The sequence below is a fragment of the Pan paniscus genome, chromosome 2, assembly GCF_029289425.2.
Source record: "Pan paniscus chromosome 2, NHGRI_mPanPan1-v2.0_pri, whole genome shotgun sequence".
Lineage (NCBI taxonomy): Eukaryota > Metazoa > Chordata > Mammalia > Primates > Hominidae > Pan > Pan paniscus.
The window spans coordinates 196,260,032-196,280,292 of NC_085926.1; the positions used below are offsets into that span (position 1 = coordinate 196,260,032).

At 39.7% G+C, this 20,261-nt stretch overlaps 1 protein-coding gene across 4 annotated transcripts in view; it reads left to right on the top strand.

Annotated features, from left to right (window-relative positions):
- LOC117977884 (uncharacterized) overlaps positions 1–20,261 on the top strand; it is a 58,540-nt gene that overhangs the window by 7,572 nt on the left and 30,707 nt on the right. The window contains exons 3-5 of one of the 4 annotated variants that reach the window (XR_010111500.1): positions 6,749–6,944; positions 13,543–13,630; positions 14,287–15,711. The gene's annotated coding sequence lies outside the window, so the exon portion shown is untranslated. Of the gene's footprint in view, positions 1–1,828; positions 1,895–6,748; positions 6,945–13,542; positions 13,631–14,286; positions 15,712–20,261 lie in introns of those variants that run through there. The other 3 variants (XM_063602691.1, XR_010111499.1, XM_055110848.2) reach the window with 3 other exon arrangements.

Consider the following 20,261-nt stretch of genomic DNA (forward strand, 5'->3'; position numbering starts at 1 on the left):
TATAGTAAAGTAGGTTGCGATTCTTCTTCTTCTTCTTCTTTTTTTTTTTTTTTTTAGGCGGAGTCTCGCTCTGGAGTGCAGTGGCGCGATCTCAGCTCACAGCAAGCTCCGCCTCCCGGGTTCATGCCATTCTCCTGTCCCGGCCTCCCGAGTAGCTGGGACTGCAGGCTGCCGCCACCAAGTCCCGCTAATTTTTTTGTATTTTTTTTTTTAGTAGAGACTGGGTTTCACCTTGTAAGCCATGATGGTCTCGATTTCCTGACCTCATGAGCCACCCGTCTCGGCCTCCCAAAGTGCCGGGATTACAGGCGTGAGCCACGGTGCCCGGCCGCGACTCTTTACAAGGACTCATTGGGAGGCTTCTAAAGCCCAAATGTTGTTTGATGTAAGAATTCCTCCCTTTTGGTCAGCCTCTCAATTTTGAGATACTGATCAAAACTTTGGGCATTGGTGTCACTCTTTGTTATTGTTGTAAGTTGAGTTATTAGGACTTATTTGCTTTCAGTGTGGCATTTTCAACTTTTATTTGGTCTCAGTGCCCTCTGGGCAATAGCAGAACACTGTGTTGTGTAAGGCGGAAATAGAGCAATAGAAAATAACAACTGATTTGTTAATATCAGATTACTTCAAGTTACTTGTTTTGGTAAGAATTAAAGCAGAGGGGACTTCTTTATGCTGACCCAGGTAGACTGGAGTCTCTTCAGGGAAAAAGGGAGCTCTTTTGGGATCTATCTACTTCCTTAAAATTTCAGCTTCGTTGTGTGTCATTCAGCGTGAGTGTCTCCATTCTGGTTTTGCCTGCTCAGTGTGGCCTAATGCAGGAGTTGTGACCAAAACAATGACTTCCCGTAATTTGTTCAACAGTTCTCCCCTTTTGGTTAGGTTCCTACCTAGGTGAGGGTGTGACTAAAAACTTAGGGCATTAGCACTATTCTCAGTAACTATCATTTTAGGTTTCCGGTCTCAACACATCATTTAAGAAGTCAGTAAAGCTTTCTTCTATTGTGACAGCATATTTAATACTGAGAAGGAAAAGAAAATTTTTATCTTGCAAATGTGAGCTTCCTCTAAATTATCAGGTCCAGAGAGGTGTGGGAATGAGGCAGCAGTCACGTCCCATTTCCCGCTTAGCTAAATAATCATATCTTGAAGCCGCTTGCTATGTAGACTAGACTGACTGTCATCAGCTATAGATTAACCTAAGAGTGTCTTTGAATATTTTTTCCAGTGGCAAATATTTGCTTCTGTTGTATCGTAGCTGAAAGAAATGCTGGGAAACAAAATAAAGGCAAGCATTCATTAGAATAAGTGATCCAGTCACAAGGAATCAATTTGAACTTTTTTTTTTTTCACAAAGTCATACTTTGAAAACATCCAGCCGTAAATTGAAATAGTCTCCAAAATGTGAATTTTTTTCCCTGGTTCTAAGATGACCAGCTTTCTTAGAGAGTGAACTACACCATAAGAAAAATGATACGACCATGTTTACACATATATGTTATCTTAACATAAAACATGTAAAAGGGGCGTTTCTTTGAAAGTATGTATTAGTCTGTATAATTTACTTTGCAGTATCATGAATGCTCTTATTTTTAAAAGTAGGAGTAGTTACTGCCAATTATTAATTTTTAGTAGAAATAATTTAGTAGATATCTGAAAAAATTATAATTTTTAAATAGAGGTTTTATTTTAAATTAGTTTTAGATTCATACAGAAATTGGGAAGAAAATGCAGATTTCCCATGTAGACGCAACCTAGTTTCCCCTCTTTTTAACATATCAACATGTATCAGATAGGTTTAACATCTTTTTTTTTTTTTTTTTTTCAGACAGAGTCTCAACCAGGCTGGAGTGCAGTGGCGTGATCTCGGCTCACTGCAACCTCCGCCTCCCAGGTTCAAGCAATTCTCCTGCCTCAGCCTCCTGAGTAGCTGGTTTTACAGGTGCCTGCCATCACGCCCGGCTAATTTTTGTATTTTTAGTAGAGATGAGGTTTCACCACGTTGGCCAGGCTGGTCTTGAACTCCTGATCTTAGGTGATCCGCCCGCCTCAGCCTCCCAAAGTGCTGGGATTACAGGCATGAGCCACCACTCCTGACCAACATCTTATATCATTTCTTGTCATAGTTAATGACTGGATATTACTATATTATTAAATAAGCTCACATCTTATTTGGTTTCCCTTAGTTCTGCCTTTTTCTCTCCCAGGATCCTATCTAGGATCCCATAGGACATTTAGTCATCATGTCAGGCTCTTCTTGGCTGTGGCAGTCTCTCAGACTTTACTTCTGAGGACCTGGAACAGTGTTAGGAGGATTGGTCAGGTATTGTGTAGAATGTCCTCCATTGTGGTTTACTTGGGGTTTTTCTCATAATCAGCCTGGGTTTAGGGGTTTGGGGGAAGCAGAGCAGATGTGTAGTGTGTCCGCAAAAAGAGTCAAAGACCATAAAATATTTGAAGAGATGTATTCTGAGCCAAATATGAGTGACCATGGCCCATGACACAGCCCTCAGGAGACCCTGAGAACATGTGCCCAAGGTCGTTGGGGTGCAGGTTGGTTCTATACATTTTAGGGAGATAGGAGACATCAATCAAGTGTATTTAAGATATATATTGGTTTGGTCCAGAAAGGTGGGACAACCCAAAGGATTAGGGTGGGGTGGGGCTTCCAGGTTATAGGTACATTTAAAATTTTTCTGATTGGCAGTTTGTTGAAAGACTTACTATCAATAGAAAGGAGTGTCTGGGTTATGATAAGGGGTTATGGAGACCAAGGTTTTATCATGGAGATGAAGCTTCCAGGTAGCAGGCTTCAGAGAGAATAGATTGTAAATGTTTCTTATCAGATTTAAGGTCTGTTGATGTTAAATGCTGATTGGCTTTTCCTGAATTCCAAAAGGGAGGAGGGCATACTGAGGCATGTCTGACCACCTCTTTCCCATCATAGCCTGAACCAGTCTTCCAGGTTAACTTTGGTGTCCCCTGGTGGAGAGGTGGTTGTGGGAAAGATCTTTGAATTTTATTTTTGGTTTGCAAGTGCTAGTCTAGTCACTTCATGCTCTCAAGATGTGTTATCACCATTAATGTTAACTTTTATCACTTGGTTGAGGCAGTGTTTTCAGGTTTTTCACTGTGAAGTTACTTTTTTCCCATGTGTATATTGTATGTATGCTTTTGGAGGAAGTCATCATGCAGAGCTCATACTTAAGGAGTGGGGAGTTAGCCCCACCTCCTTGATGGCTGAGTGTCTATATCAGGTATTTGGAATTCTTCTGTATAAGAGATTTCTATTCAGCCCATTTGCATATCTGTTTAATCATTTATTTATACCAGTATGGATCCACAGATAGTTACTTTAATCTTTTGGTTGTTGTCTAATTCTATAGTATTTTGTTGCTCTTTGTTCATACCTGTGGCCATTGGTAGCTCTTTCCACTGGCTCCTTTTACATAATTTCATGTTTTTTTTTTATAATTTATTTCTGTTACTTCAAAAGTACCCTGGCTCATATATTTTCTGTCCCAGTCCTAGTTTCAGCTATTTCTTCTAATAGCCCTGATTTCTTTTGTTAGAGAATGGTATGAAAAACTTACATCTGGACACTAAATGTGGTCATTGCATCATGACACTTACAGCTGACAGTGCAAAGAAATATATGTGTGTCTTCTAACTTATATGTACCCACTTAATTATAAAGGTTTCTATGTGGAACCATCTGTGTATATGTTAAGCTAAATGTGAGTTTATACTTATGTTGTATATATATATTCTGACTCATTATGACAGAGATCATTCTAGGCTTCCCTATTTTTTATCTGTAACTTCTCACTGTAATAGTGAGGAACCTGGCTCCTACTATCCATCTGCCATTTATTTCATCCCTTGTACCATTGGGAACAAGGAATTCATTCTTGATCAAGATTCCAGGTTGGGACTTAATAAGAAATATATGTTTGGTCTGTGTCTGCAGTTCCTGGTACAGAGCTCCTAAAACTATTACAATTTCCTGAACAGTAGGAGCATCTTGTGTTCTAATATTTGGTCTTTGGCCCTGGTTCCTGACGCAGAGTTCCTAAATCTCTTGGAATCTCCTGGATAATAGGAATGGCTTCTGTTCTAATAAGGACACTCTGTGGGTTCCTGGATGGTTTCAGGATGGGGATGGTCACCAGGAAGACCAAGCCATGATAAGAAGGTTGTAACTTTTAGCTTAACATGCAATCCTTTGAGGGTGTGAAGGGACTGGAAATTGAGTTAATAATCTGTCATGTCTACATGATGAAGCTTCCATAAAAATTCCTAAAATATGGAATTTGGAAAGTTCCAGATCAAGGCTGACAGATTTGATGTCTAGTGAGGGCTCATCTATCATAGATAGTGCCTTCTAGCATGTCGTGACATGGCAGAATGGGGAAACGGGCTCCTAGACGCTTTTATAAGGGCACTGGTTTCATTCATGAGGACAGCACCCTCATGATCCGATCACCTCTCGGTTACCTCTGAATACCATCCCTTTGGGGATTACATTTCAAAATAGGAATTTGGGGTGGGGGTGTACACACATTGAGACCATAATAACTGGTAAACATAAGTAAGTATTTCCTAGTTCCATAAGCCATCATAGCAAATTGTCAAACCTGAAGAGGGGGTGTAGGAATGCCTAGTTTCTAGCCAAGTTATATAGAAGTTTGGGTAAACTGGGGATTCATTACTTGTGATTGGCATCTGAGGTTGTGGACAGTCTGGTGTTACTAGCCCTTAACCTGTAGGGTGTATACTAACTCCAGGTAATCAGTGTCACAGTTGAATTACAGGATACCCAATTGTTTTCCAGAGAGTTGGAAAATTGGTTGGTGTGGGAAACACCCCCCCCCCCACAATTTGCTGTTAAAAGTGGAATGTTGATAGTATAGAGGAAAATCATGGTTATTTTTCTTTTTACAGATATAGTGGTTTCAAAATTAACTATTATCCCTATGGGAAATAACTTTATAAAATAGAGTCCACTGTTCATGTATATAGTACATTTTGTTTTTAGTCTATGGATTCTACTCATTTCCAGCTCAGCACCTTTGGCCCACCACTTGCAACATACATTGGTAATACAGTTAGATTCTTGGTTGCACTCTGTATTTTGTCCTTAGATACTTCCACATCCTAAATAATTTAATTTGTGTAGATTGTGATTTGTTCTTTGTGCATTAAAATTCTGTGGGTTTTATCAAATGCATACTGTCAGATATCCACTACTGAAGTAGCATACAGAATACTTCAAATCCCCACCCCAGACAGTCACTGATCTGACTATCATCTCTTTGGTTGTGCTTTTTCCAGAATGTCATATGAATGGAGTCATATAATGTATAGCATCTTCATACTGCCACCCTTTACTTAGCAACATAAATGCAAGATTCATTCATTTCTTTTCATGGATTGACAGTTCATTCCTTTCTGTTGGTGAATGGCATTCCATTGCATGGTTGTACTTCAAATTGATTATGCATTCAGCTATTGAAGAATGTTCTGATTGCTTCAAGTTTTGGCCATGATGAGTAGAGTGGCTCGTATATAATTACATGCTAGTTTTTGTTTGAACATAATTTTTCAAAGCAGCTGTCTAAACATACACAATTTAGGGGTGCATTTGTTGGATTGTAAGGTAAGACTTGTTTATCTTTGGGAAAAACTGTCAAACTGTTTCCCAAAGTGGCTGTACCCATTCATGCATTCTGCCAGTAATGAATGGCCGTACCTATTGTTCTTCAACCTCCAATTGTTACTGTTGAGCTTTTTTAAGAGTCCCACAGTTGTACTAGGTGTGCAGTGATATCTCAGCATTATTTTAATTTCCAGTCTCCTAATGAGATATATTGAGTGTCCTTTTGTGTGATTATGTGCTATCTGTATATTTTCTTTTTTTCTTTTTTCTTTTCTTTTTATTGAGATAGAGTCTCGTTCTGTCACTCAGGCTGGAGTGCAGTGGCATGATCTTGGCTCACTGCAACCTCCACCTCCGATGTTCAAGCAATTCTCTTGCATCAGCCTCCCAAGTAGCTGGGATTACAGGCACCCACCACCATGCCTGGCAAATTTTTTTGTATTTTTAGTAGAGAGAGGGTATCACTGTGTTGGCCAGGCTGATCTCAAATTCCTGACCTCAGGTGACTCACCCGCCTCAGCCTCCCAAAGTGCTGGGGTTATAGGCATGAGCCACCACACCTGGCCTGCTATCTATGTATTTTATTTGGCTGGATGTCTGTTCAGATATTTACCCAGTTTTATTTGGGTTTTTAGTTTTCTTAGTGTTCGTTTGAAGAGTTGTTTGTGTATTTTCAATACAGTTTTTAAAATCACGTTTGTATTTTGTAAATATCTTCTCACAGTGTGTCTTGTCTTTTTGTTCTCTGAATAGGGTTTTTCATAGTAGAAAATTTAGTTTTATAAAGTCTGTTCTCAGTATTTTCACGAATTGGCACTTGATGCTGTGTGTTAAAACTCAACACCAAATCCAATGTCTCTTAGGTTTTCTTTTAGATTATTTATAGTTTTGCATTTCAAGTTGTAGTCTCTGGACTATTTTGAGTAGGTTTTTGTGTTTTAATTTGTGTATAGAGTCACTTCATTCTATATGGCTTCCAAATAATTCTTCCATCACCATTTATGCGAAAGGTATGGATATAGTGGCCTTTATTTCGGTTTGAATTTCCAAAATTATGACACTGAATAAACTGAATATTGAATTTTATAGGTATTTCAGGACAGCCAGGAGGGGGCGCACATCCGCCGAGAAACTGTGAGCAAGAGCGTCTGTGCTGAACCATGGCTCCACCAGAGGGCGCGCGATCCCGCGCCAACCAACTTCCCGCTGAGGTGCCAGAAGCAGCGAGGAGCTTCAACTTCCTCAGGGCAGCACGAGGGTCATGTTAATTTGGTGTTCTTCATTGGTGAGTAAAACGCTCCTGTCCACGGACCTGAGTGCCAAGGAGTGAGTCTTTAGAGTACTCAGCAGAGGAAGAAAATAATCTAGAAAAATAAAACCCCCAAATCTCACTGTTTGGAGTATACCCTAGTATCATGGTCAACGTCCAAGACACAGTGGCTGCTAATATATATTCTTACAGTGGCCTCTAATATAATAATCACACTGTGCTCTACATTACTATGATATCCACACCGTGCCCTAACACCCATATAATATTCGCACCATGCCCTAACACTGATGTAATCCACACCATCGCTTCCAATACTAATGTAATAATATCCACACCATGCCCTATCACTGATCTAGTCCACACCATCGCTTCCAATACTAATGTAATAATATCCACACCATGCCCTATCACTGATCTAATCCACACCATCGCTTCCAATATTAATGTAATAATATCCACACCATGCCCTATCACTGATCTAATCCACACCATCGCTTCCAATACTAATGTAGTAATATCCACATCATGCCCTATCACTGATCTAGTCCACAACATCGCTTCCAATACTAATGTAATAATATCCACACCATGCCCTATCACTGATCTAATCCACACCATCACTTCCAATACTAATGTAATAATATCCACACCATGCCCTACCACTCATCTAATCCACACCATCCCTTCTAATACTAATGTAATAATATCCACAACATGCCCTATCACTGATCTAATCCACACCATCGCTTCCAATACTAATGTAGTAATATCCACATCATGCCCTATCACTGATCTAGTCCACACCATCGCTTCCAATACTAATGTAATAATATCCACACCATGCCCTAACACTCATCTAATCCACACCATCGCTTCCAATACTAATGTAATAATATCCACAGCATGCCCTATCACTGATCTAGTCCACACCATCGCTTCTAATACTAATGGAATAATATCCACACCATGCCCTATCACTGATCTAATCCACACCATCGCTTCCAATACTAATGTAATAATATCCACACCATGCCCTATCACTGACCTAATCCACACCATCGCTTCCAATACTAATGTAGTAATATCCACATAATGCTCAATCACTGATCTAGTCCACACCATCGCTTCCAATACTAATGTAATAATATCCACACCATGCCCTATCACTGATCTAATCCACACCATCACTTCCAATACTAATGTAATAATATCCACACCATGCCCTACCACTCATCTAATCCACACCATCCCTTCTAATACTAATGTAATAATATACACACCATGCCCTATCACTGATCTAATCCACACCATCGCTTCCAATACTAATGTAATAATATCCACACCATGCCCTATCACTGATCTAATCCACACCATCGCTTCCAATACTAATGTAGTAATATCCACATCATGCCCTATCACTGATCTAGTCCACACCATCGCTTCCAATACTAATGTAATAATATCCACACCATGCCCTATCACTGATCTAATCCACAGAATCACTTCCAATACTAATGTAATAATATCCACACCATGCCCTACCACTCATCTATTCCACACCATCCCTTCTAATACTAATGTAATAATATCCACACCATGCCCTATCACTGATCTAATGCACACCATCGCTTCTAATACTAATGTAATAATATCCACATCATGCCCTATCACTGATCTAATGCACACCATCGCTTCCAATACTAATGTAATAATATCCACACCATGCCCTACCACTCATCTAATCCACACCATCCCTTCTAATACTAATGTAATAATGTCCACACCATGCCCTACCACTGATCTAATGCACACCATCGCTTCTAATACTAATGTAATAATATCCACACCATGCCCTAACACTGATGTAATCCACACCATTGCTTCTAATACTAATGTAGTAATATCCACACCATGCCCTACCACTCATCTAATCCACACCATCCCTTCTAATACTAATGTAATAATATCCACACCATGACCTATCACTGATCTAATGCACACCATCGCTTCTAATACTAATGTAATGATATCCACACCATGCCCTATCACTGATCTAATCCACACCATCACTTCCAATACCAATGTAATAATATCCACACCTTGCGCTATCACTGATCTAATCAACACCATCGCTTCCAATACTAATGTAATAATATCCACACCATGCCCTAACACTCATCTAATCCACACCATCACTTCCAATACTAATGTAATAATATACACACCATGCCCTATCACTGATCTAGTCCACACCATCGCTTCCAATACTAATGTAGTAATATCCGCATCATGCCCTATCACTGATCTAGTCCACACCATCGCTTCCAATACTAATAATATCCACACCATGCCCTATCACTGATCTAGTCCCCACCATCGCTTCTAATACTAATGTAATAATATCCACACCATGCCCTATCACTGATCTAGTCCACACCATCGTTTCTAATACTAATGTAATAATATCCACAGCATGCCCTAACACTCATCTAATCCACACCATCGCTTCTAATACTAACGTAATAATATCCACACCATGCCCTAACACTGATCTAATCCACACCATCGCTTCCAATACTAATGTAATAATATCCACACCATGCCCTATCACTGATCTAGTCCACACCATCATTTCTAATACTAACGTAATAATATCCACAGCATGCCCTAACACTCATCTAATCCACACCATCCCTTCTAATACTAATGTAATAATATACACAGCATGCCCTATCACTGATCTAATCCACACCATCGCTTCCAATACTAATGTAGTAATATCCACACCATGCCCTATCACTGATCTAATCCACACCATCGCTTCCAATACTAATGTAATAATATCCACACCATGCCCTACCACTCATCTAATCCACACCATCCCTTCTAATTCTAATGTAATAATATCCACAACATGCCCTATCACTGATCTAATCCACACCATCGCTTCCAATACTAATGTAGTAATATCCACATCATGCCCTATCACTGATCTAGTCCACACCATCGCTTCCAATACTAATGTAATAATATCCACACCATGCCCTAACACTCATCTAATCCACACCATCGCTTCCAATACTAATGTAATAATATCCACAGCATGCCCTATCACTGATCTAGTCCACACCATCGCTTCTAATACTAATGGAATAATATCCACACCATGCCCTATCACTGATCTAATCCACACCATCGCTTCCAATACTAATGTAATAATATCCACACCATGCCCTATCACTGACCTAATCCACACCATCACTTCCAATACTAATGTAGTAATATCCACATAATGCTCAATCACTGATCTAGTCCACACCATCGCTTCCAATACTAATGTAATAATATCCACACCATGCCCTATCACTGATCTAATCCACACCATCACTTCCAATACTAATGTAATAATATCCACACCATGCCCTACCACTCATCTAATCCACACCATCCCTTCTAATACTAATGTAATAATATACACACCATGCCCTATCACTGATCTAATCCACACCATCGCTTCCAATACTAATGTAATAATATCCACACCATGCCCTATCACTGATCTAATCCACACCATCGCTTCCAATACTAATGTAGAAATATCCACATCATGCCCTATCACTGATCTAGTCCACACCATCGCTTCCAATACTAATGTAATAATATCCACACCATGCCCTATCACTGATCTAATCCACACCATCACTTCCAATACTAATGTAATAATATCCACACCATGCCCTACCACTCATCTATTCCACACCATCCCTTCTAATACTAATGTAATAATATCCACACCATGCCCTATCACTGATCTAATGCACACCATCGCTTCTAATACTAATGTAATAATATCCACATCATGCCCTATCACTGATCTAATGCACACCATCGCTTCCAATACTAATGTAATAATATCCACACCATGCCCTACCACTCATCTAATCCACACCATCCCTTCTAATACTAATGTAATAATGTCCACACCATGCCCTACCACTGATCTAATGCACACCATCGCTTCTAATACTAATGTAATAATATCCACACCATGCCCTAACACTGATGTAATCCACACCATTGCTTCTAATACTAATGTAGTAATATCCACACCATGCCCTACCACTCATCTAATCCACACCATCCCTTCTAATACTAATGTAATAATATCCACACCATGACCTATCACTGATCTAATGCACACCATCGCTTCTAATACTAATGTAATGATATCCACACCATGCCCTATCACTGATCTAATCCACACCATCACTTCCAATACCAATGTAATAATATCCACACCTTGCGCTATCACTGATCTAATCAACACCATCGCTTCCAATACTAATGTAATAATATCCACACCATGCCCTAACACTCATCTAATCCACACCATCGCTTCCAATACTAATGTAATAATATACACACCATGCCCTATCACTGATCTAGTCCACACCATCGCTTCCAATACTAATGTAGTAATATCCGCATCATGCCCTATCACTGATCTAGTCCACACCATCGCTTCCAATACTAATAATATCCACACCATGCCCTATCACTGATCTAGTCCCCACCATCGCTTCTAATACTAATGTAATAATATCCACACCATGCCCTATCACTGATCTAGTCCACACCATCGTTTCTAATACTAATGTAATAATATCCACAGCATGCCCTAACACTCATCTAATCCACACCATCGCTTCTAATACTAACGTAATAATATCCACACCATGCCCTAACACTGATCTAATCCACACCATCGCTTCCAATACTAATGTAATAATATCCACACCGTGCCCTATCACTGATCTAGTCCACACCATCATTTCTAATACTAACGTAATAATATCCACAGCATGCCCTAACACTCATCTAATCCACACCATCGCTTCTAATACTAATGTAATAATATCCACAACATGCCCTAACACTCATGTAATCCACACCATCGCTTCCAATACTAATGTAATAATATCCACACCATGCCCTATCACTGATCTAATCAACATCATCGCTTCCAATACTAATGTAATAATATCCACGTCATGCCCTAACACTCATCTAATCCACACCATCGCTTCCAATACTAATGTAATAATATCCACATCATGCCCTATCACTGATCTAGTCCACACCATCGCTTCCAAAACTAATTTAATGATATCCACACCATGCCTTATCACTGATCTTGTCCACCCCATCGCTTCTAATACTAATGTAATAATATCCACACCATGCCCTAACACTCATCTAATCCACACCATCACTTCTAATACTAATGTAATAATATCCACACCATGCCCTATCACTGACCTAGTCCACACCATCGCTTCCAATACTAATGTAATAATATCCACACAATGCCCTATCACTGATCTAGTCCACACCATCGCTTCCAATACTAATGTAATAATATCCACATCATGCCCTATCACTGATCTAGTCCACACCATCGCTTCTAATACTAATGTAATAATATCCACACCATGCCCTACCACTCATCTAATCCACACCATCCCTTCTAATACTAATGTAATAATATACACACCATGCCCTATCACTGATCTAATCCACACCATCGCTTCCAATACTAATGTAATAATATCCACACCATGCCCTATCACTGATCTAGTCCACACCATCGCTTCCAATACTAATGTAATAATATCCACACCATGCCCTATCACTGATCTAGTCCACACCATCCCTTCTAATACTAATGTAGTAATGTCCACACCATGCCCTATCACTGATCTAATGCACACCATCGCTTCTAATACTAATGTAATAATATCCACACCATGCCCTAACACTGATCTAATCCACACCATCGCTTCTAATACTAATGTAGTAATATCCACACCATGCCCTACCACTCATCTAATCCACACCATCCCTTCTAATACTAATGTAATAATATCCACACCATGACCTATCACTGATCTAATGCACACCATCGCTTCTAATACTAATGTAATAATATCCACACCATGCCCTATCACTGACCTAATCCACACCATCACTTCCAGTACTAATGTAGTAATATCCACATCATGCCCTATCACTGATCTAGTCCACACCATCGCTTCCAATACTAATGTAATAATATCCACACCATGCCCTACCACTCATCTAATCCACACCATCCCTTCTAGTACTAATGTAATAATATCCACACCATGCCCTAATACTCATCTAATCCACACCATCGCTTCTAATACTAATGTAATAATATCCACACCATGCCCTAACACTAATGTAATATCTGCACCGTTCCCCAACACCAATAGAATATCCACACCATTCCCTAACACTAATCTAAATGTCCATACCATGCCGTAACACGAATATATTGACACAATGGCCTCTAATACTAATAAATATAATAATATCTAGTAACTGGACCCTGTTGACATTGAGACTTTTTTAAGGGTTTTACAGCTTTGGCTGAACTATAGCCTCTGTAATGGATTTTGATGATGTGTCTGCTTTGCTGGCATGGTATTGACATGGTTGTTTTAAAAAGTAACTTACTTTCCAATAATGTCATATTTCTAAGCAACTTCCAGTAGTAGTACAAAATACAACTTGTTTCTTCCCTTAGATTCCCCAACAGTTATTGCCGTACCAGATTTGCAGTGTCGCACAAAATACTGCAGTATATTGCACTGAAAGCATGGACACTCTCCCAGGTAACTACCACATAACCCCTAGATCAGGAAATCAGCATTGTTCCTACATGATAATTCGGTCCACAAACTCACTTCACTTTTACCTCGTGCCACACTTGGGAGTATAATGTGTTTTTTTTTTTTTTTCATTCGGATCCAGTTTTCTTTTCCTGGAACTGTTCCGCAGACTTTCCTGCATATTTATGACCTTGACACATTTAAAGAGCACACAGGTTTTTGTTTGAACAGCTGTTTTCAGGTCTTTGGGGTATATACCTAGGAATGGAATCATTGAGTCATATGGTAAATCTATTTGTAACTTTATGAAGAAACATCAAATTATTTTACACGTTGGCTGCACCATTTTGTCACATATTGTCACATATTGTCACAAGCAGTGTTTAAGAGTTCAAGTTTCTGCACATCTTTGTCAACACTTGTTATTTTTTAGTATAACTCTTCTTGTGTGAGTTAAGGGTTATCTCTTTATGGTTTTAATTATGGTAATGATGTTAAGCATCTTTTCATGTGCTTGTTGGTGAAGTGTGTATTAAAGTCTTTTGTCAATTTTTAGATTGGGTTTTCTTTGCTGTGGAGTTGTAAAAGTTCTTTATACATTCTGGATAACAGACACTAATGAAGTATCTAATGTGCCGAAATTTTCTTCCATTTTATAGGTTGTTGGAACGTAATAAGTGTTAATGTGTGGTCTCTGCTGCAGTGTCCTGAAACAGAGCGCTAAGCCTCGGGAATGTACGAAGTAATGTGTCTTTCGTATGCTAATGAAATGATTGATGGCTGGGGGCACCTGGATAGCCTCAGTGGGGCTGGCTGCCAAGGGAAGCAACCTTGTCATTAGAGGATTTGAAATTTCTTCCCCCGTCCCATCTCTGTGAAGGGGAGAGGTGCTGATGGTTGAGTTGATCACCTATGGCCACAGACGTAACCAATTTGCCTGTGTAATAAAGGACAGGGTTGGGAGAGCATCTGTGTTGCTCTCCCAACACAGGAGATACTGGGAGGATCATGTCTGGTGAGGGCATGGGAGGCCTGCATTCCTTCCACATACCTCACCTTGTGCATCTCTTCGTCTGGCTTTTCATTTGTAGCGTTTAAAAGATCCTTGGTAATAAGTCAGGAATAGTAAGTACACTGCGTTCATGGGTTGTGCAATGTGATGTAGCAAATTGCTGAACCCAATAAGGGTGTTGTGGGAGCCTCCAATCTGTAGCAAAGTCAGACAGAAGGTAACCTGGGAACCTACTGTTTGTGGTTGGCACCTTAAGTGGTTACAGTCTTGTAACGGAGTACCCATATTTTCTTACAGAAGAAATGAATTAGTTTTACCATTTTGCTGTTCCTGCACTTAGCTCTTTAGGAATGCAATTATAAGCTTTACTGTCTCTCCACCAGACACTTCCTATACTGCAAACTTTTCCAACTGTGTGATAACTTAAAAGTTCCAGGGACCAAACCTTGAAACAAACTGGCACTTCCATATCTCTCCCCCACCAGGAGATTGGCAGCAGACAACAGTCAATTTACAACCTGGCTCTGCCCATGGTGGTGCTAGCAAGATCACCTAATGGAGAAAATATCAGAGCATGTCCCATAGACCCTGCACCTCCTCACCTCATCCCCTGCGTGCCATTCTGGCAAGTCCGAAAGCCCTGCTTTCTGCCCAGAAAGTGGAAGCGCTTCCCTTAAGGCAAGAGCCTGTATGTTCCCTTCAGCTAAGCTCTGGCATAAAGTCACTTTCTTTTTACCATCCTTGTGTTTGTCATTTAAATTTGCAAGCAACAAGGGGCATGACGTGTATTCCTAGGACTGAGTCCTTAGCCTGTGGGGTCTGATGCTTTCTCCATTTACTGTCACAATTGGGTTGCACTGTAGGACACCCAGCTGGTACCCAAGATTTGGTCTGTGTGGGGAAAAAACCGATGTATCTGGTAACAGAAGTGTTCTGTGTTGAGTGTTGAGAGTATACTATAAGACAGTTGTTTTTCCTATTATAACATTTTGTCTTTCAACTTTTTTCTTCATGTCTTCTGAGACGTAAAAGTTGTAAAATTTGAGGAAATAAATTGATTTATTTTTCCTTTTGTGGTCTGTGCTTTTGGTGTCAGATGTAAGAAACTATTGCTACATGTAAGGTCATGAATGCTTAACTGTATGTTTTCTTCCAGAGTTTTTAGTTTTCACCTATTTTTGTCTTTGAGCCATTGTAGGTTAATTTTTTATGTGGTATGAGGTAAGGATACAATTTCATTTCCCTTTATGTGGATAGCAAGTTGCCTTACATCACTTGTTGAGGACAGGATTCTTTCCCCAATTTACTGGTAATGGACCCTGTCTAAAATCAGTTGAGCATAGAGGTATTGTTTTCTGTCTGGACTCCCAATTCAATTCAGTTGATCTTTCTGTTTATTCCTGTGCGAGGATCCCACTGTTTTTATTACTGTTCCTTTGTAATAAAATTTGAAATTGGGATGTGATCAGGATCAGCTTATCCACTTCTGTCCCAAGGCCTTTGGGATTTTTGTAGGAATAACATTGAATCCACGGATTGCTTCGTGTACTTTGGGAAACTTAACAATGTGGTCTACAAATCCACAAATAAGATAAGTTTTTACATTTATTGGGAGTTTAATTTCCTTAAGTAATGTCTTATAATTTCCCTCATCTAAGTCTTGTCATTTCATTCCATTTATTCCTAAGTATAATATTGCTATTGGTATTTTTTAAGGTAGAATTTTAATAATTTGGTTTAGAGATTATTCATTCCTAGCATATGCATATAAAATGGAATGTTTGGCCAGGCACCGGGGCTCATACCTGTAACCCAAGCAGGTTGAGAGGCTGAGGAAGGGTTAGGGTTAGGGTTGGGGTTTGGGTTGGGCTTGGGGTTGGGGTTAGGCTTAGGGCTTAGGGCTTAGGGATTAGGGCTAGTGCTAGGGCTAGGGTTAGGGTTACGGTTAGGGTTGGGTTAGGGTTGGGTTAGGGTAGGGTTAGGGTTAGGGGTTAGGGGTTCGGGTTCAGGTTAGGGTTCGGGTTCGGGTTTGGGTTTAGGGTCCATGTGTTCTTTTGGAGCAAGTCACTATGCAGAGCCCACAGTTATGGAGTGAGGAGTTGGCTCCACCTTCTTGGTGGCTGAGTGTCTACATCAATTATTTGGAATTCTTTTGCAAAGGAGATTTCTATGCAACTCCATTTGCTTATTCACCTAGGTATACAAATACAGACACCTAGATAATGACTTTAAGCTTTAGTTATTATTCAACACTACAGTATTATGTTGCACAATTCATTCCTGTGTTGGCCATCAGTAGCTGTTTTTATTGGCTCTTATTTTTCTTTGATATATTTTAAATTTTTTAGTACTTACTTACTTTCTGATACTTCCAGATTATCCTGGCTCCTATATTTACTGTCCCAGTTCTAGTATCAGACATTTCTTCAAAGAGCCTGATTCCTTTCAGAATGGTAGGAAAACTTACATCTGGCTGCTGAATGAGCACATTGTATCTTGTCCCTCATTGGCAATGCTAGGAAGTGTATGTGTGTGTCTAACCTACCTATACACACCTAATTATAAAGTTTTCTATGTAGAACTGTGTGTATCTATATTAAACTAAACATAAGTTTACGTTGATGTCTCCACCTCTGATCTACTATCACATGAATCATTCTAGCCTTCTTGCCTTGCTAATTTGTAATCTCCCACTTCAACAGTGAGAAACCTGGTTCCCACCATCTGTGACTTATGTAAGTCATTGTTTTATTCCAGATACAGACACTGTGGTTTTACAATTGTTCACAATTGCTTTTGTTGGAAAGAACTTTATAAAGTGGAATCCAATGATGAAGTATAGTTCATGTGCCTTCAGCCTACAGATTCTGTTCCTTTTCAAAGTGACTTAGGTCAACACCATTTTCCCTACACCTTCAGTGAGTTTTTACCTACATTTGTGTCTTAGTCCATTTCGTGGTTCTGTAACAGAATACCTGAGGCTGCGTAATTTATAAGTAAAAAAGGTTCATTTGGTTCACAATACTGGTGGCTGGAATGTCTGAGATTGGGCAGTTGCATCTGGCGGGGCCTCAGTCTTTTTCACCTCATGGTGGAAAGTGGAAGGGGAGCAAGGGGTGCCCCAGAGATCACATAGCAGAAGTGAAAGCAAGAGGGAAGCCAAGGAAGCCAGACTCTTTTTAATTACCTACTCCTGCAGGAATTATCTATTCCTGTGAGAACAGAACTCACTCACCCCCATGGAGGACATTAATGTATTCATGAGGGATCCGTCCCCACGACCCAAACACCATCCACTAGGCCCCACCACCCCACACTGACACAGTGGGAGTCAAATTTCAACATGAGTTTTTGTGGGGACAAACCACATCCAAACCATAGTAATTTGTAGCATAAATTCTTTTTCACATGATGTATTCTGTCCTGGGATACTCCATATCCTGAGTAATTGTATTTAATTTGAATAGAGTTTGCTTTAACCATTTGGCTGTAAAATTCTGCATATTTTGACAAATGCATTGTGGCAGATATCCCACTATTAAAGTATCATATGGAATGCTTCAAACCCCCACCCCATGGAGCCAATGGCTTCCCATCTGTATAGTTTGCCTTCTCCAGTGTCTCATTAAATGAGATCACATTGTGTGTATCCTCCTCAGACTGTCTTCTTCCATTTAGCAATGTGCATGCAAGATTCACTCATGTCTTTGTGTCAGTTGATAGCTTGTTCCTTTCTATGGCTAAATAGTATTCCATTACATGAATGTACCACAATTTGGTTATGCATTTTGGGGAGCAGAACCTTCCTCTTCTAACTTTGTTCCAGGGTTGGAGACCTTCAAATTAACTGACAATAGATACATTAGTAGGAGAGACAATACTTGGCTTCTTGTTCCCCAAGTATCATTGTGGGACAAAATTCATCAGATGGCAGGATCCAGTTTACAAAGGGGTAAAAATAGCCCAGAAACAAGAAACAAGACTAGAATCTGATAAGCTATAATGGCTATAGTTTTCCTTTAAAAAAATTTTTTTTGAGACAGGGTCTGGCTCTGTCATCCAGGCTGCAGTGCAAAGGTGCAATCTCAGCTCATGGCAACCTCTACCTCCTGGGTGCAAACGATCCTCCCTCCTCAGCCTCCTGATTACCTGGGACTACAGGCAGATGCCGTCATGCCCATCTAATTTTTGTATTTGTGGTAGAGACGGGGTTTCATGGTAGGTTTTGATTGGAAATAACATCAAAGTAGTTGTCAAAATACTTAGGAATGTTATTTTTGGATTGTAAGGTTATTACAATGGTTTATTACAAAGGTTATTACAAAGGTTATTAAATGGTTATTTCCTTTATAGATGTAAATTTTCCTTACACAAGTAATTTCTACTGTGTTTTCACAACTTCCTTTGTTAGCATTTTTTTTCCCAAAATAATTAGCTTGGAATAATTCTTAAGCCAAAGGGACATATTTTGGGGTTGCATATTCTGGTTTCCTACCATTATATTTTGGGGTGGCATATTTTGGTCTTATATTTGGTCTTATATTTGGTCTTATATATAGACCAGCTGTGCTTTTTATGGTTTTCAGGTCTCTAGTATGTTGAGCATCTTTTTGTAAGTGTACTTGCCATCTGTAGATCTTCTTTGTTGAGGTGTCTGTTCAGATCTGTGTGCATTTTTAATTGGGCTGTTTAACTTATTGTTTAGTTTTAACAATTTTTAATATATTTTGAATACAAATTCTCAGATCTGTATTTTGCAAATATTTTCTTCCATATGTGGCTTGTCTTTTGGTTCTCTTAACAAGGTCTCTTCCAGAGTATAAACTGTAAATATTAAGATATCCACATTGTCATTTCTTCTGTGTATATCAACCTTGTGTGTCATTTGTTAAAATTCATTACCAGACGCAAAGGCACATAGCTTTTCTTCTGTAGTTTCTTCTAGAAATTGTATAGTTTTGCATTTTTAGTGTAAGGATGATTTTGAGTGATTATTTGTGTAAGTTGTAAAGTTTTCATCTACATGCATATCATTTCTTATGGTTTCCAATTAATCATTCCCTGACTATTTTTGGGAAAGACACAGGATAGTGGGCTCTGTTAGAGGAGATAGCTAGACATGAACAGGAGGGGGAGCTCCTGGAAAAGGGGAAGTCTGGGAAGCCTCACCTGGAGGGACCCCAAAAATGCACATATTAGTAGCATCTCTAGTGCTAGAGTGGATGGGCACTTGTCAATTGTGGTTAGGAGGGAGAAGAGGTACCTACGCAGAAACACCCTAGAACTTCTCTTAAGATGCCCCAATCATCATTCACTCTGCAATAAAAATGTCAGAATATTGCTAGCTACATGCTGATAAGAAGGACAAAGGGGACATTCTTAAGAGAAACCTGGCACCATAAGTACAGATTAGGGCAGAGAAAGACATTCAAAAGAGGAAGGTGCAGTAGATACAAACGTGACCGCTGTCAGCCTGCCTGGGATGGCGGGAAGGAGGCTGGTGCCAGAGTGGATTCGGATTGATCACCACACATGTACCTCAATCAACAGTAAGGAGGTCCCACAAGCCTAAGTGGGGCAAGTTGGGGACCTAAGGCAGTAGCAGGAGAACCAAAGAAAACA